This window comes from Manis pentadactyla, chromosome 4 (assembly GCF_030020395.1).
Source record: "Manis pentadactyla isolate mManPen7 chromosome 4, mManPen7.hap1, whole genome shotgun sequence".
Lineage (NCBI taxonomy): Eukaryota > Metazoa > Chordata > Mammalia > Pholidota > Manidae > Manis > Manis pentadactyla.
In genome coordinates this window covers 165536776-165552333 of record NC_080022.1, presented here as the reverse complement: position 1 = coordinate 165552333, position 15558 = coordinate 165536776, and the positions used below count along the sequence as shown (strand labels likewise).

At 52.4% G+C, this 15558-nt stretch overlaps 1 long non-coding RNA gene across 1 annotated transcript; it reads right to left on the bottom strand.

The window, feature by feature from the left end:
- Window positions 1–12962: 12962 nt before the first annotated feature.
- Window positions 12963–15467, bottom strand: LOC118909316 (uncharacterized). Its single transcript, XR_005023574.2, has 3 exons — window positions 15354–15467; window positions 14929–15015; window positions 12963–14235 (listed from the first exon to the last, which is right to left on the bottom strand). It is a non-coding gene; the product is annotated as an uncharacterized LOC118909316 (long non-coding RNA).
- Window positions 15468–15558: the final 91 nt, after the last annotated feature.

Below are 15558 nucleotides of genomic sequence, written 5' to 3'. Positions count from 1 at the left end.
TCAGTGGGGCCTGGCCCTCAGGGTGGGCGGAACAGTGAGCCCTATCCCTCCCACCCCTCAGGAATGATCCTGCTGCCCCACTCCCCCACACACACTGCTTTGGGTGAATAGCATTAAGGGAGGAATTAAAGGGGGAGGGGGCTGCATTCCACACCTGGGCTGACAAAGTGCAGAGCCCACTGCCCACAGGTGAGAGGCAGAGAGGACTTGGGAATTCAGTAAAAGCCAGAAATCAGAGGGAGAGGGGAGCACCCAGGATCCTCAAGGTAGGGCTCATGCTTAAAACCCCAAGTATGGTTTTTAATGTGAGAGGGGAAAGGTGAGCCTGGAAATTTGGAAAACTCAAGTTCCCTGGTGTGCCTGACCCTTGGGTTTCATGTAAAGCGAGCAGGGGGGATTGGATGTGGTGTGTCTACCCAACCCACTCAGGGAACTTGCCCTAAGCCCCTTCCTGCGCTGGTGCAGGGCTCAGAAGGTCAGGTCCTCAGCCAGACATGACCCAGGCACATGGAGAATGCCAGTGGCCAAAGGCCCAGATGGCTGAAGGAGACCATGGAGATTCACCTCACCGACATCTGGAGGCTCCTTTCCCAACCCCCGGGGAGAAGGTTTGGCCCCCAAAGAAATAAGGGCTTCAGTGCGGGCCCCAGGCCCCAAGGCTGAAGGACAGTGGTCTTCAACTCCTCCCAGGCCCAGTGTGGGAGAAGGACATACGCCCTCAGTATCTCGTTTGCCTCTCACAGTTTGGAAATCCCGCACGTCTGCAGCCTCTGCTTCCCTGCGGTTCAGGTTTATAGGGGATGCCCTGTGCAGGACCTCACCTCTCACAGATCTGTCACCAGCATGACCTCAGTCAGTCAGCAGGAAAATGGTGGGAGGCGGTGTTCTACTGTCTCTATTGCACAGATGAGGCTCCATTAAGAACCCGAGGTGCACAACCAGGAAACTGCGGGTTGGGGAGTTCGGGAGGAGGGGCTGTGGAGAGGAGGCAGCGGTCTGGGTGAACTGGCAGGAGGGTGAGGATCATGCTTTGCTCCTGTGCTTAAGGAGGTTCCAGGCTGGTGTGGGGGTGAGGAGGCAGTTGAGGTGGACACAGCTTCAAAGAGAGATAAGACTTCCTTCATCAAGGCCCATCTCTAAACACCTCCTCCAGCAAGCCTTCCCAGATGCCTTCATCAGAGAGGCTGTCCCTGTCCTCATCCCCACCTCCCAATCTCCCAATCTCCCTCAGCATAGACCACACCAGCCTCCCAACGCCCTGCTCTGCCTGTCTCCCCACTTAGCGCTGACTGCCACCTGAGCAGCAGGGGTGGGATCCTCCGGGCCTTCCCCAAGGAGCCCAGTGAGGGCTTTGCGTGGGGTCGGTGCTCTGCAGCACTGAGTCAGCTGGAGAGAGCCCAGCGCCACCTAGAGGGTTCCCTGAGGGACGGAGCCCTCACGCTTGGGAGAGGTGGGAGGGCCTTCCGGAGGCTGGTGCCAAAGGAAGGGGAGAAGAACAAGGCTCGGTGCTGGGCAGAAGAGCCCCAGTCTCCTGTGGTAACCACATTTCCCCCCAGGCATCCTGATTTGAGGGTGGACCACCCTTGCCATCATGGCTGGGAACCCCCAAAAGGGGTGGAAGGACCAGCCTGCTGCCCTACCCGTCCCACAAGAAGCACGAGTCAGGGGGAAGAGAGCCCAGACCGGGCACAGGCCTCATCTTTCACTGGAGCCCTTTGCCTCTCGGGGCCTGCACTCTCTCAGCTGCGCAGCTGCTCCCCACTCTGGCCATGAGCAGAATGGAGGCTCCCCGGGATGCAGGATGCAGGGGGCAGATTCTCCCACTGTCCTCAAGGGTGTGGGTGGAGAAAGGCTGGCCTTGGGGGACAGGGAGCGGGTGTTTACCTGGTTGGGAAAGGCTTGGCTGAAGTTCAAGTTTAGCTGCTTAAATTATACCAAGAGGGACAGAGATGCTTTTTGTTCCTATGTTGTCACCCCAAACCTCCCAGGGACTGGGAGAGACAGGTTGCTGAGGGTCTGGGACCTCAGTACTCCAGGACGATCCACCACCCCTTCTCCTGACCTAGCCCTCTCCTCCCACCAAACCTCCTTTAGGTGGTGTACCTGGATTCCTGTCCCAGCCTGTCCTGCAGAGATGAGAGATGAGGGGAGAGGGGACAGAGAGACAGAGGGAGGCAGGGCAAGGAGGCAGAAGAGGAATGGGGGAGGCAGAGGAGGCAGCACAGGAGAAGGCTCCAGAAGAGCGCTGGTCAGGGCCCTGGAAGTGGGGCAGGCTTCCCTTTGTCCTGGTCCAGAGGGAGGGAACTGCACAGGACTGGCCTCTGTGTACCACCCAGAGCCAGTATCTTAACTTTCTGGGGGTCCCCATCCCAGCCTCTCCATACTGGGCAGGTAGTTCTAGGTGTGTGTCCTGAGGGCCGCCTATGTGATGTGACAGCGTGCTCTGGGAGGTGGCTGTTCACTGGGCGACAGACCCAGGGCAGCACCCCCACCCCTGTCAAACTCCTTGATTATTTTTTCCTGTCAGCTCTGCCCCCAGGGACTGCCTCCTGCCCAGGATGTAAGGCAGGCAGCAGCTTATCTGACCCATCCTGGCTCTGGGGAAGCACCCGCTGGAAGGGGGCTGGAAAATCTGAGCCAGGGAGGCAAGACAGCCTGCTCCCACCCCCAGCCTGGCAGCCCTGGGTGCCTGCTTCTGCCTCCATTTCCCAACCTCTGAGAGCCTGCCTGAGCCTTTGGGATGCAGCCAGATTCCTCGAGGCGAGGTGGGTGGGCTGTGGGAGGGATCATCAGGCTGTGGCTTCTGTTCTGCTTTTCCCATCCCCCATGCAGGGTGAGCCAGCCTCCTGCCTCCTCTGGCCTCCCATGCCTGTGTCCAAGGTCTGCTTGCTTGAGTGAGGCAAGAATAATGGATGCAGCCAGGGCTGACCCAAGGGCCTTGGCTCTGAGCCCAGCACTAGGAACACTGTCCATAAATATTTGGGGAGTGAATGGTGCCTGCCCCTCCATACACAGCGGACTCTCCTGCAGCCACAGGGAAGATGGCCACAGTGTCCATCCCTCTGCTTCTGAGCTGGAATCAGCATTGGGGATCTGGGATCCGGTCTGGTGGACCTTTACCCAGGTCTGGCTACAGACAGGACCACTTCAGCCATTCCCCCGCCTCTGGGCTGGCCAGTTTCCTTCAGCCCAGAGACCCCAAGCATTCTCTCGGGTACAATCCCCTGATGATGGACATTCTTTCTGAAATCTAGCTCTGCCCTGGGGACCCCTTGACTGGTATTGGGATGGAAATGAACCCTATCTGGCCTTTGTGGTCCCCATCTTGCTGTATTGTGCCCCCTCCTGGAGTGATATCCACCTGCTGTATGGAAGGACTCCAGCCTGTGTGGATACCCCAAAACTCCTTGGGGGTCCCCTTCTCTGCCCCACCAGGATCCTGAAGGGGAACACAGAACTCTCAATCTTCCCTGACATTTCCTCTCTCCTCTGACCTCAGATTAAGATAACAAGGATGTCTCTTTTGAAGGAAGCTCCCCCACCAAGCAGCTGAGAATTGGAGGCAACCAGCAGCTGCCTGCTTCAGGGGAATGGCTAAAGTCATCTCCGGGTGTTCCCTGCTCCAACTTCTAGGGCCTCAGATGAGCTGTAGTTGCAGGGCTGCACTAGGCTGGGCTGGGGAGCAGGCAAGCCAGGGAACAAGGCAGTTGTATGTGCTTCTCCATCCTCACTCCGTTTCTATACTCAGTATCTAGCCACATTGCATGACAGCCCCTTGGCCCAATGTCTTGTTGTGTAATACTGGGCAAGTAATTGCAGTCCTCTATGGCTCAGTTTCCTAAAAGCTGTAAAATGGGAGTAATAATAGTACCTACTTCATAGGATTGTTTTAAGGACCAGATGAGAATGCATGCAGGGTACTTAGCACAGGATAGAGTATAGATGAAGTACTCAATAAATGGTAACCATTATGATTAAGACTTTTAAGATGTAAAGGTCAAGTTCTCCAGGTTCTCTCAGCTCTGAGCTCTGGGTGTGTTTCTCCTGGCCTGGGGGAAGGAAGGCTGTGTAGAAAATAATGTACTTTGGGACCAGAGAGACCTCCTGCTCCAACTTGGCCCTGATCAGTTTGACCTGCTCCTATCCACTGTTGCCCCACCCCATTCAGCCTTGTCAGGCTGGTGCCCATCCCACTTCCAGGAAAAAGGACATAAACACAGCTGGATGTATGAGAGCCCCCAGCATCCTCTCAGGAAGCACCAGGATGGTGGGGAGTTCCTGTCTGGGTCAGGGAATGTCTGGGAATTCCTAGGGCTTGGGCTAAGGAGCCCAGGAAGGGGAGAAGCACCTATTTTATCTGTGGGAGCTAAAGAGACATGGGGCAGGGTGTTCAGACCTGTCTGCACACCTAGTGGGTATGAGGTGGTTTTGATTTGTTATTTCTCTGATGTCTAATGATGTTGAACATCTTTTTAAGTGCTCATCAGCCATTTGTGTATCTCCTTTGGAGAAAGGTCTATTCAGATGCTTTTTTACCACTTCACTGGCACCAAGCCATCAGGCCGTCCATCCTGCTTCCATGCTCCCCATGACGGCCTGTTCTCCTTCCAAGTGCAGCTCTAGCCAGGCCCTTCGGCTGCTTAAACCCTCTATGGCTCTCCACTGCTTGCAGTCAGACTTGCCAATTTGTGTTCTGTGAACAGTGTTTTGGGAGAGCCTAAGAGAGGTTCCTCTGAAGATGGTTGCAGTCTGGCTATGGCCAAGGTTTCAGGAAATGCCTCATAGTGTAACAGACTCCAAGAGTCTGCCAATGCACGTTGGCTCAGATGCGTCCCAAAGCAAACAATCCCCTCCTCAACCCAGAATTTACCAAATGGATTTGATTATAGATTCACACCCCTCCTCGTATTTTCTTTCTTTTTTTTTTTTTTTTACAGTTTTTTGAGATATAATTCACATATAATACAACTCACTCAAAGTGTAAAATTCAATGGTTTTTGTGCAACCATCACTACAACCTATTTTGGAGTATTTCACATTAGTAGTCATAGTCTTCAGGGAAATCCAAATCAAAACCACAGCGAGATATCACTTCACACCCACTAGGTGAGCAGATGGGGGAGGCAGGGGTCTGAACACTGGACCCCATTTTTCCAGCTCCTAGAATAGGTGCCTCAATCCTTCTTGGGCTTCCTACCATGAAGTTCCCCAAAAGAAACTGTATACCCTTTAGCTATCATCCCAAACTGCCCCTGACTCCTCTCTCTCAATCCTAGGCTGTTACTAAAATATTTTATGTCTCCGTTATTTGCCTATTCTGAACATTTCATATAAATGGAATCATACTATATATAGCCTTTTGCGCCTGGCTTCTTTCACTCAGCAAAATGTTTTCAAGGTTCATCCATATTGCAATGTGTGTCAGTACTTCACGTCTTTTAATGGCCAAAAAATAGTCCACTGTGTGGATAGTCTGCATTTTGTTTATCCTTGCATCAGCTGATGGGCATTTGGGTTGGTTTTACTTCAGGGCTATTGTGAATAGTGCCGCTATGAACACGTGTGTACAAGTGTTTGTGGAGACACACGTTTTCATTTCTCTTAGGTATATACCTGGGAGTGGAATTGCAGGGTCAAATGGCAACTCTGTGTTTAACTTTTGAGGAACCACCAGACTAATTTTTGAGTCAACTGCATCATTTTACATCCCCACTTGCATGTATAAGGGCTCTAATTTCTCCACATCTTCACCAACACTTATGTGATTTTGGGGTTCAAGCATCTTTGTGGATGTAAAGTGTTATATCATTGTGGTTTTGATTTGCATTTCCCCAATGATTAGTGATGTTGAGCATCTTTTCATGTGCTTTTTAGCCACTTGTTTATCTTCTTTGGAGAAATATCTATTCTGGTCTTTTGCCCATTTTTAAGCTGAGTTATCTGTCTCTTCATTATTGAGTTGTAGGGGTTCTTCATATATTCTAGATACCAATCTCTTAGATGTGTGATTTACCAATATTTTGTTCCATTCTGTGGGTTATCTTTCTGCTTGCATGAAGGTGTCCTTTGACACACTATAGCTTTAGTTTTGATGAAGTTCAGTGTCTTAGTCCATTTGGGCTGTTATAACAAAACACCACAGACTGGGTATATTATAAACAACAGAAATTTCCATCTCATAGTTCCGGAGGATGGAAGCCCAAGATCAGCACACCAGTGTGGTCAGGTGAGGGCCCTCTTCCAAGTCACAGATTTCTCATGTCCTCATGGGACAGAAGGGGCTCAGAAGCTCTATGGGGCTTTTTTTATTAGGCACTAATCCCAATCATGAGAGCTCTGCCCTTGTGACCTCATCACTTCCCAGAGGCCCTACCTCCTAGTACCATTACTGTGGGGATTAGGATTTCAACATATGATGTTGGAAGGGACATAAACAGTCAGACCTTAGCATTCAGTTTAGCTATTGTTTCTTGTGCTTTTGCTGTTATATCTAAGAATCCATCGACAAATCCAAGATCACAAAAATTTACCCCTATGTTTCCTTCTTGAGTTTTATAGGTTTAGCCCTTGTATGTAGATCTTTGACCCATTTTGAGTTCGTTTTTGTATATGATCTGAGGTAGGGGGCCCAACTTCATTCTTTTGCATGTGGATATCCCATTCCCCCTTGTGTGTGTATAAAACATTCAATAGCATCTCATGGAACTCTGGTGTTCTAGGGAAACCAATTGGGAAATGCTCATCTATAAGATCTGGTCCAAGTTTCTTTGCTTGGCCAAAGCCTCTCACCATCTGCCACCAACCTGCCTTTTCCCAGTTGATTGGACTGGCCTTGTGCTCTTCCTTAGACTTGCACTGGGTTTTCCTGCCTCTGTGCCTTAGCATACACTGCTCTGGTGCTTCCCTGACCCTTACCATAGACACACACACACACACACACACACACACACACACACACACATACATGCACTGTTCACCTTTGCCTACTGAAATCCGCTCATCCTCTAGGAATAATAATAGCTAGCATTTATTGGGCACTTGCTATGTACCATTTTCCTAGGCAATTTATTTATATTATCTCATTTAATTCTCACAATAACCCTATGAAGTATTTATTCTTATTATCCCCACGTTACAGACGAGGAATTCAAAGTTCAACATGTAGGGTTCCACAGTAAGTGATGGAGGAAAATCTGAACACAGGCCATCTGACTCCGGAGTCCCTGCTCTTAACAAATCACTACTCTGCCACAACCTTTGCTTATCACTGGCACTCTGCCCACAATTTCATTGGTACCAAAATATATTTACGGAGCTGTACTATTTTGTTGAAATAACAAGCTAGCAAGTGAGTAAAAGAATTAATAGAACTGCATTGTCAGAGCTGGAAGGGACCCAAGTGGTGGGGTACCTTCCAGGATAGCAACTTGATGTGATGGATGGGGAGGTTCTGCAACTTGTCCAGGGTCACAAGGTGGGGACAGAGACCATGTCAGGACCAGGTCTCTTCACCTCCTGCCTGGCGGTTTAGATACCATTCCTGTCGTATCTCCATTCAACACATGTTTATTGAGGACCTTCTCTGTACCAGGCCCCACTGTGAGCTCCATCTGAAGCAAACAGGATGAGACGGCTGGTACCCTGCCCTGTCTCTCCTCCTGGGACAGGAGAACTTAAGCCTGGTAGGGCTCCTCCTGGGCTTTACGACCCTCTGGGTCCCTCCCCCATGCAGGGCCATCCCCTGGGCTCCCACCCAACTTTCTCTGTTCCCTTGGCTGGAGCGTCAGGAATGAGAGGCGGCAGGCAGCCAGGGGCACAGGGCGGGCCGGGAGGAAGGGCCTTGGGTCCAGTTCATTTCCTGGCACCCTTGTTTGCCGCGTGCCCCCAGCTTCTGGTGGCTGTTTCCGCCCCGCCCACAGCCTCCCTGGATGAGTGCGCAGCTGGCCTGGGGCTGGACTTCTCCCACCACCCTTAGTTCCAGCTGTCTTTCATCTGGGCCCTCACCTCAGCCCAGCAGACCTGGATGAGAATCCTGCTCTTCCCCACTGGCTGTGTGGCTTTGGGTATGCCACTTTGCTGTTCTGGGCCTTTGTTTCCTCTTCCGGAAAGGGGGATAATAGGACTGACCTTACAGGCTTGTCATGAAGAATAAGAGACGTAATATACATAAAGTGCTTAGCACAATGAGACTCCGTAAAAACTGCCATCTCTTTCTCAGCCTAGCGCTCCCCATTTTCCTCTTCCAGGATGCCTCCTCCCCCACTGTTTCCCCATCCTTGTGTTAGAGTCCCAGTCTGAGCTCTGGGGAAGACCATCTGGGCTCCTCTGTGAGGGGGTGCTGTGATGGGGTTCCCCCAGTGCTGATATCTCCTCTAGCTCTTGGGGGTCCATTTCCCTGACATAGAAATGCCCACGTTCCACAGTGAATGGAACACGGGGAACCCTCATTGTGAGTTTTTCAATGGACTGGAGAAGATTCATTTTGATGCACAACATTGACCTCCATTCCAAGCAGAGTACTGTACTAGGAGCTACTGGCAGGGTGGAGAGAGAGGGTCTGAGCTTGATTTTTCCGGGAGGTCAAGGCTGTTGGGGAACAGATAGCTACTGCCACCTCCACCAACATCTCAATAAAACATTTCTTGAATTATTTACTATTTGGCAGTCTTTGTGTGAGTCCTTATTCTCCAAAATGACTCTATTAGGGTGCAATTATTAACTTCATATTAACTCCACTTTACAGATAGAGAAACTGAGGCACAGAGAGCTTAGGCAACTTTGCCCATGCTAATAAGTGACATGAGGCCAATTGTGACAAATGTTCTAGTAGAGGGAGAAACAGGGTTATGTTGCAGTAGAAAGCATCCACTGAGACCTAGGGAGCCTGGAAAATAGGAGATTTCAATTGGCTTTGAGGAAAGGGAAGCTGTCAAGGGGCAAGAGGAAGCTGGAATGTCACCTGCAGGCACAGTAAACACTCTGAGCAAAGGCCTTGAGAAAGAAGTGAGAAGCCTTTAGGGGATGAAGATCTGCCCCACAGTTTGGGGCCATGTGGAAAGGAAGGGAGTGTGGAGTACAGGGGCTAAAGGCAAGCAGATGGTCATAGAGGACCACAAGCCTTGGGCCAAGGAGCTAGGTTTTAGGTTTGGTTCTGCAAGCCATCCAAGGTTGGGTTTTGAATGGGGTCAGATCAGAGGGCAGAAGGAGGGTCTCCTGGGCCAGGTGATGATTGCTTAAGAGAGGAGAAAAGAAGGGCACGGTGTGTGATCTGATACCAGTTGCTCCCAAGAGTCCCCAGAGTTGGGCATAATCACCACCTCACTGCAAACAAAGAAACTGAGGCTCAGAGATGACCAGAGGTGAGTAAGAGGCTGTGTGTGCATTAGGGAGGGGGACCCCACTGCCTGGGGAAAGGCCAGGGACCAAGCCGTGTTTGCACACTGACGGACAGCAAGGGTGAGTGTACAGCACTCTGAGGTCTTCTCAGGGTGTCTGTGGGTGCAGAGAGGAGGTTAGGTATGGAATGAATGAAGTGGGGAACCTGGGTTTACGGCTTGGATCACCAAGAGAGCTGGGACAACAAGGGGGCTAGAAGGAGGGCAGGAGTTGAGGGGCAGAGCCCTGGGTGCAGGCAGTGAGAGGTGTGCAGGACTCAGGCCTGGAGGCTATCCTGGGTTTGCTGTAGCCCAGCCTGACTACCAGAGCCAGGCTGACATGGCCTGATCTACATGAAGGCCAAGACTGGTGCTCCTGGGGAAAGACATCTCGGAATTTCTCTGTGCTGGAGGGTGTGGGGCACATCAGCTTGGGGTCCCTCAAGAGCTCTGACCTCCTTGTCTATCTCTGTCCCTGTCTTGGGGCCTTGGGCAGATTGCCAGCCAGACCTGCTCACCCACCTAGGAGGCCCTGGTGTCCCACACACTGACCAGCCATCCTTGCTGCTGAACTCGCCCTGTGTCCCCTGCATTCCATCAGCCACCAGGTCCTGCCCTTACCCCTCACCCAAACATCTGTCAAGTCCATCTACATCTCAGTAGGGGAGACCATCACCCCTTCTCATTTCTATCCTTGCACCAGCCCCCAGGTGGGTCCCACTGACTTCCACCGAGGAAGCTTTTGTTTCCTTCAGTCCAAGGCCAGCAAGCTGAAGCCACATATCCAAGCCCCAGTGCTCTCCTGAGCGTGTCCCTTACAGCCAGCTGTGCTGTGGTAGCTGCCCTGCTGCCCAGCCCATTGCCTCTCACTGCCCCCTGTGCCCTCTGATGCATCTGGCTGCCCTCCCCCATCCCCCACCCCGTTCCCTCTCAGCAATCAAGGTTGGCAGAGCTACGCGTGGTAGGGACACTCTGCCCAGAGCAGTTCTGCTACTGCAGGAGTGGCCCTGACATCCCCCAGGTTCCCTCTGATTCCTCCCCTCAGAGGGGCCCTAGATGTCCAGGACCATGGAGGGAAATGGCTAAGATCCTGGGAGATTGTTCTGCAGGAAAGTGCAATCTCCTTCATCATTGTCCCATCATGCTAACAGTTAACAGAGGGCAGCACCAGGGGCCTGTGTGGAAGCCCTGCCTGCCCCCCGCCCCCCACTAAACCCTTCTTCATCTCAGCAATCCCCCCTGCACTCATGCCCTGGTCCTTTCCCTCCCTCCCCTCCTCTTCATGGCTGCCTGAGTCATTTTTTCCCCAGGGCGCCTGATTCTGCGTGTGATGCTGTAACATCCTGCCCCATTCCTGCCAGGGAGCCCACGTGTTACCCTGCCAGGTAGAGCTCCCTGCCTTTCAATAGGAACCCTCTCGGAGACAAGGCATAAAAGCTGCCCTAGGACAATTGCCTAAAGCTGAGAATTTCTGTGATCATGGCAGGAAAGGAGAGGGCCATTATGAGAAGGGGGCCTTCTGCTGCCTCCCAGATCAAACTCCAGAAGGGCACCTTGCCTTGCACGTCACACTCCGGGTCCTGAGAGCAGGACTGAGCCTCCCGCTGTCTGACCCGTAGCTGAGGGGCTACTCTGTAGCTCACTGACACTTTCAGGCAGATTGCACATCACGGGTAACTGGCTCCACTGCCCTTCGGTAGCTCCCTCTTAGGGGTGAGGCCCGAAATGAGGGCTGGACCAGGGGCAAGGGCTGGAGGCTACAACCTGTGTTACTCAGGGCCGGGCCCGTCCGGAGCCGGCAGGGAGGAGGAAGTGAGTCAGTGGGCACAGCGACTCATGCCTCAGAGTTCTGACTTTCCTTTTCAACCCACTGAGCCAAGACATTTGTCCCAGCAGGATCCCAGGGTGGGGGAGGGGACAGCAGCAAGAGGATATTTGTGAGACAGAGCTGGCCTCTCGTGCACTGTGCTGGGCTCCCATTTTTAGGGCCACAAAGAATATGTGGCTGACTGAATTCAGCTGGACACAGAGGTTGAAAACCTGCTGTGTGTGAGGAACTGTTGAAAATACGGGATAAGCAACGGTGAGCCCAACCACCACACAGTGGCCTCCCAACCTCAAAGGGGCCACCTTGGCATGTGACAGAGAATGCTGTGGAGCCCACCAGAGTCCTAATCTCCCAGCCAGGGGGCAAGGCGTGTGCAGCAAGGCCAGCCTCTGAGTGGCAGTGAGGGGACTATGCAGAGGGCTGGAGGAACTACAGAAATAGGGAGGGCAGGCTGCCAGGGAAGTCTCCTGACGTTTGGGACTCTTCACCAGGTCATTGCCCATTTATCCCCAAAGACCCTCTGCTCTTTCCCTCTCCCACCCCTGGCATGCCTACCACGCCTGTACCTGAAATCCAGGTTAGATCAGTGCCCTGGGTCCTTCTCACTCCCTCCCTGCATCCCTCCCTCTGCCCCTGCTCACCCGCCTCACCCCTTGCCCAAATGATTACAGCAGTCTCCTCCCCCCATGTCCCAATCTCTCCTGGCAATGCCAACTGCATGCCACGGCCAGAATATTCTTTGTAAAGCACCTCCACCTCTGTTAGCACCAGACCTAAAATACAATGCCACGTGAGTTCAGTCAGCTTAAGTTTGAGAACTTTCAGAATGTGAGGCCGGGATAGGATGTTGGCCTTCCCAAAGATGTCCTCATTCCTCTTTCACACCCTGTGGCTTCTCAGCACTGTGCCAGGACATAGTAAATTGTCAATGAATGTTTGAGGTTAACAGATTCTGAGCCAGGCAAGTGGCCTGGACTAAGTGCCTGCCCCGCCTCTGTATTTGGGTCACAGGAGAAAGGAAATCTGATAAACCCATTCATGCCGCACTGCTCCTCCCTCCCTCCCCAGTGATTTGCATTTTTAATTCAAATCAGAGATAAAGAGCTGAGTCTTAGTTCGATACCAGAGATTTGAGCCACTTAGTTCAACGAATATTAGTAGCCTTACACACGGGAGGTCAGCTGGGGAAGAATGAGGGGTTTGCTCCAGCCCTTTCACTTCACTGGTGGGGAAACTGAGGCCTGGAGGAGGAAAGTGACCTGCCCAAGGTGAGAGGGCAGATGGGAGCCTGCACTCAACCCACCTGGCACCACAATCCTACTCCATCCATCAGCACCAGCTGCCTGCATACATCTGGTCAACCAGAGGACCTTCCTGTGAGAAGTGAGTAACACATGGTGTGGTCTGGGGCTGTGCGGGAGCGGACAGGGGTGGGGGTGGGCCAGCTGAGGAAGGCTAGTGCGAACACGCAGGCACTGTATTAACAGAGGTGCCTTTATACAATATCAGCATTGTCATGATGTAACTGGGAAGACTTCACCCAAACCAGGTCCCAACTCTCCTTTCTTCCTCCCTGGGCTCCATCCTGCTAGTCCTTTTCTTATCCTTTGTCCAGATACTCCTCCTCCAAGAAGCTGCCCTGACTCTACAGTGGAACCCACAGCTTGCATGTTGTCATAATCACCCACAGAGGCAGATGGACCCCATCCAAGGTTTCACTGGATGTCAAGACTGATGATACCAAGACATACACACCAAGAGAGGATGAAAGTTTTGTTATTCACATAGTCGAGGTCTCTGAGGAGAGCAGGGCCAGCCTCTCAAGCAGGAGAAACAGCTGGAGAGAGCTGGGAGAGGAGCCTGCCTGGTGTTTGGGACCGTGGTTAGGGTCTGGGGTCAGGCTGAGCATTTGCACCCACAGCGGCTTGCATGGTTCAGATCTCCCACGGACACCAAAGGCACAGCACCCAGGCTTTCTGGTTGGCTTGTCCTATGGGACACAAGGAGTGAAGAGGAAAGTGAGGCTTAAAAGCTGTCAGCAGTCACATATCAAAAATTGACCCTGAGTCCTCATTACACATGTTATTTGCATGCCCTAGTTTCTCTGCCTTTCTAAGTGGGTCCCTTCTCCACGGGGAAGAATTGACATGATAAAGTCAACTGAGGGATGAGATGAGGCTATGGATGATAATGTCACTGAAACCAGAGGATTTCAGGCCTTTGGCATGAACTTGGGATTTTTCTTAGGCATCGCTGCATCCCAGAGAAACTTCTAGTCTCCATGTCTCCCTCCATCCCCATTCCATCTCCCAGATCTGTCTGGCACTCTCATGCATTCCTGAGATGGGGCCCTCCCCCTGACCCAGGCGCCCCTGCTCCTGCTCCCACATTCCCTCTGGACACTCCCCTGGAGTGGGAAAACCATCCCTCATCCCTTTCCTGCTTACAACTGGATCGGACATGCTGGTCATTCCTATTTAGGATGGTCCAAGAGATAACGTCTGGCCTGGAGCCCATGTGTCATCACAGGACTTAGAAAGCTGATTCAGGTGGGACCCCTGCCCTCATTGAGTGCCCACCTTGGGCTCTGCCTGCTAACCCTGGCTGTCTCCCCTTCCCCAGGAAGAAAGTGGGGGACCCAGCAGCTAGCCAGGAGAGCAAGATAACTGTTCCAACTGGGTCAGCTTCCTGCTTCTTGACCCCAGATGTCTCCAAACCCCGGGAGGCTGTGGGTCACAGGCAGACCATGGAGAGAGGTTTGGGTGGCTCTGAGAGTCACAGCTCAGGACAAATGCTGTCCCAACAGCAGACAGGGATATGTATGTACTCTCCCCAAACACCAGAAGGAGCGCAATTATCACAGCAGCTTTTGTTTAGCCATGTCTGTCTGTCTGACCAACATCTGCCTGGGGCTTCTCTCATGTGGTCAGTGTCTTCCAGTCCTTGCTCTGCCTCCCGTGAGCTGTGTGACCTTGGGTATCCAGGTTTCCTCATTAAGTCCAATGAGGATGATAATCCTGACATCACAGGAAGCTGAGGGGATGAAATGAGAGTGGTATGTGACCTGATTCGTAAGTCATAAAGTTCGGCCGGAGTCCCTTCCCAGCCTCTGAATCTAACGGTGCACTCTTCTTTATCCTTTTCTTTAAAGAGGGCTCCAAATTGTACAAGCTTTAGGCTCAACCAAACCTAAGTCTGCCCTGAGTATTGTACCAATGTTAATTATTAGCATAAGTGGTCAAGAAGGGTTCTGGGGTCAGGTAGCACAAGATTAAATTCGAGCTGTGTGGCCTTCACAATTGCTTAACCTCCCTGAGCCTCAGTTTTCTCGTCCTGAAAACAGAGATAACACCTCAAAGACTGTTGTGAGGGTTTAATTTCATAATATTTGAAAAGCACTTAGCATAGTTCCTGCTGAAGGAGCACTTAGTGCATGGCAGTTTTCTGCTTATTTTTATAAACTCTGAGACAAGGACTCTAAACTGAACTTCAAGGGAATGAGCCTTGAACACTGAACTCCTGGGCCAAAATAAGAAAGCTCCTTCAGCCTAGAAAAAAGAATGCTCGTGGGAAATGGTTCTTTGTGCTGCAATAAGAGGGATCTGAGTTCGACCCAAGGAGATACACAGTAACCTCTTGAAGTTCCCTGTCAGCTGGATTCTTCGGCGGAAAACTAGAGCGTCGGCCCCGCCCATCTACCTCCACCCGGCACCACCTTCTACGCACCTGTGGGGGATGGCGTCCCGCCCAGTCTCCAAATTCAGTTGAGCCTGGCTAGGAGGAGGGGACCTTTGGGATTCTGCTGGGCTGACCCTTGAAGATAGGAGGGTTTGAGAAATCCATACAGTCTGAGCCCAGATCCCCGGCCACGCAGGACACTTTAAGAAGAAGGGACTCATTTCCACGTCGACAGGCTTACAAGGGATACCAGATACCCAGCACTTTGGGGAAGGCGCTTCCTGCTAATTACGATTGGCGATGCTTAGTTACTACCACTGCTGAATGTCTGGCTTTGCTGAGGGACCATTCCCAGCTCGCACCAGGGTTGGGAGGGTGGGCGGGCGAGAGTTACAAATCTCGACAAGGACAGCGAAGGGGCTGGGGACGAGGAAGAATGCCCAGAGACCGCCAGCCGCCTCTCAGGGACTCACAGCGCGGCGGAGGCGAGTAGAGCATTCCAGCCACCGGCGCGCGGCTGTCTGTTCCCAGATGCGCCAACGCCGGGGCTCTCCGACCGGGCGGGCAGAAGTGGCTGCGCCTGCAACTGCTGTTCCAGCAGCTGGAATAGCCGCAGCACAGCGCCCGGACAAATCCCACCCCCGACCCCGCCCGTCCGATCCCTCCTGCTCGTGAGGC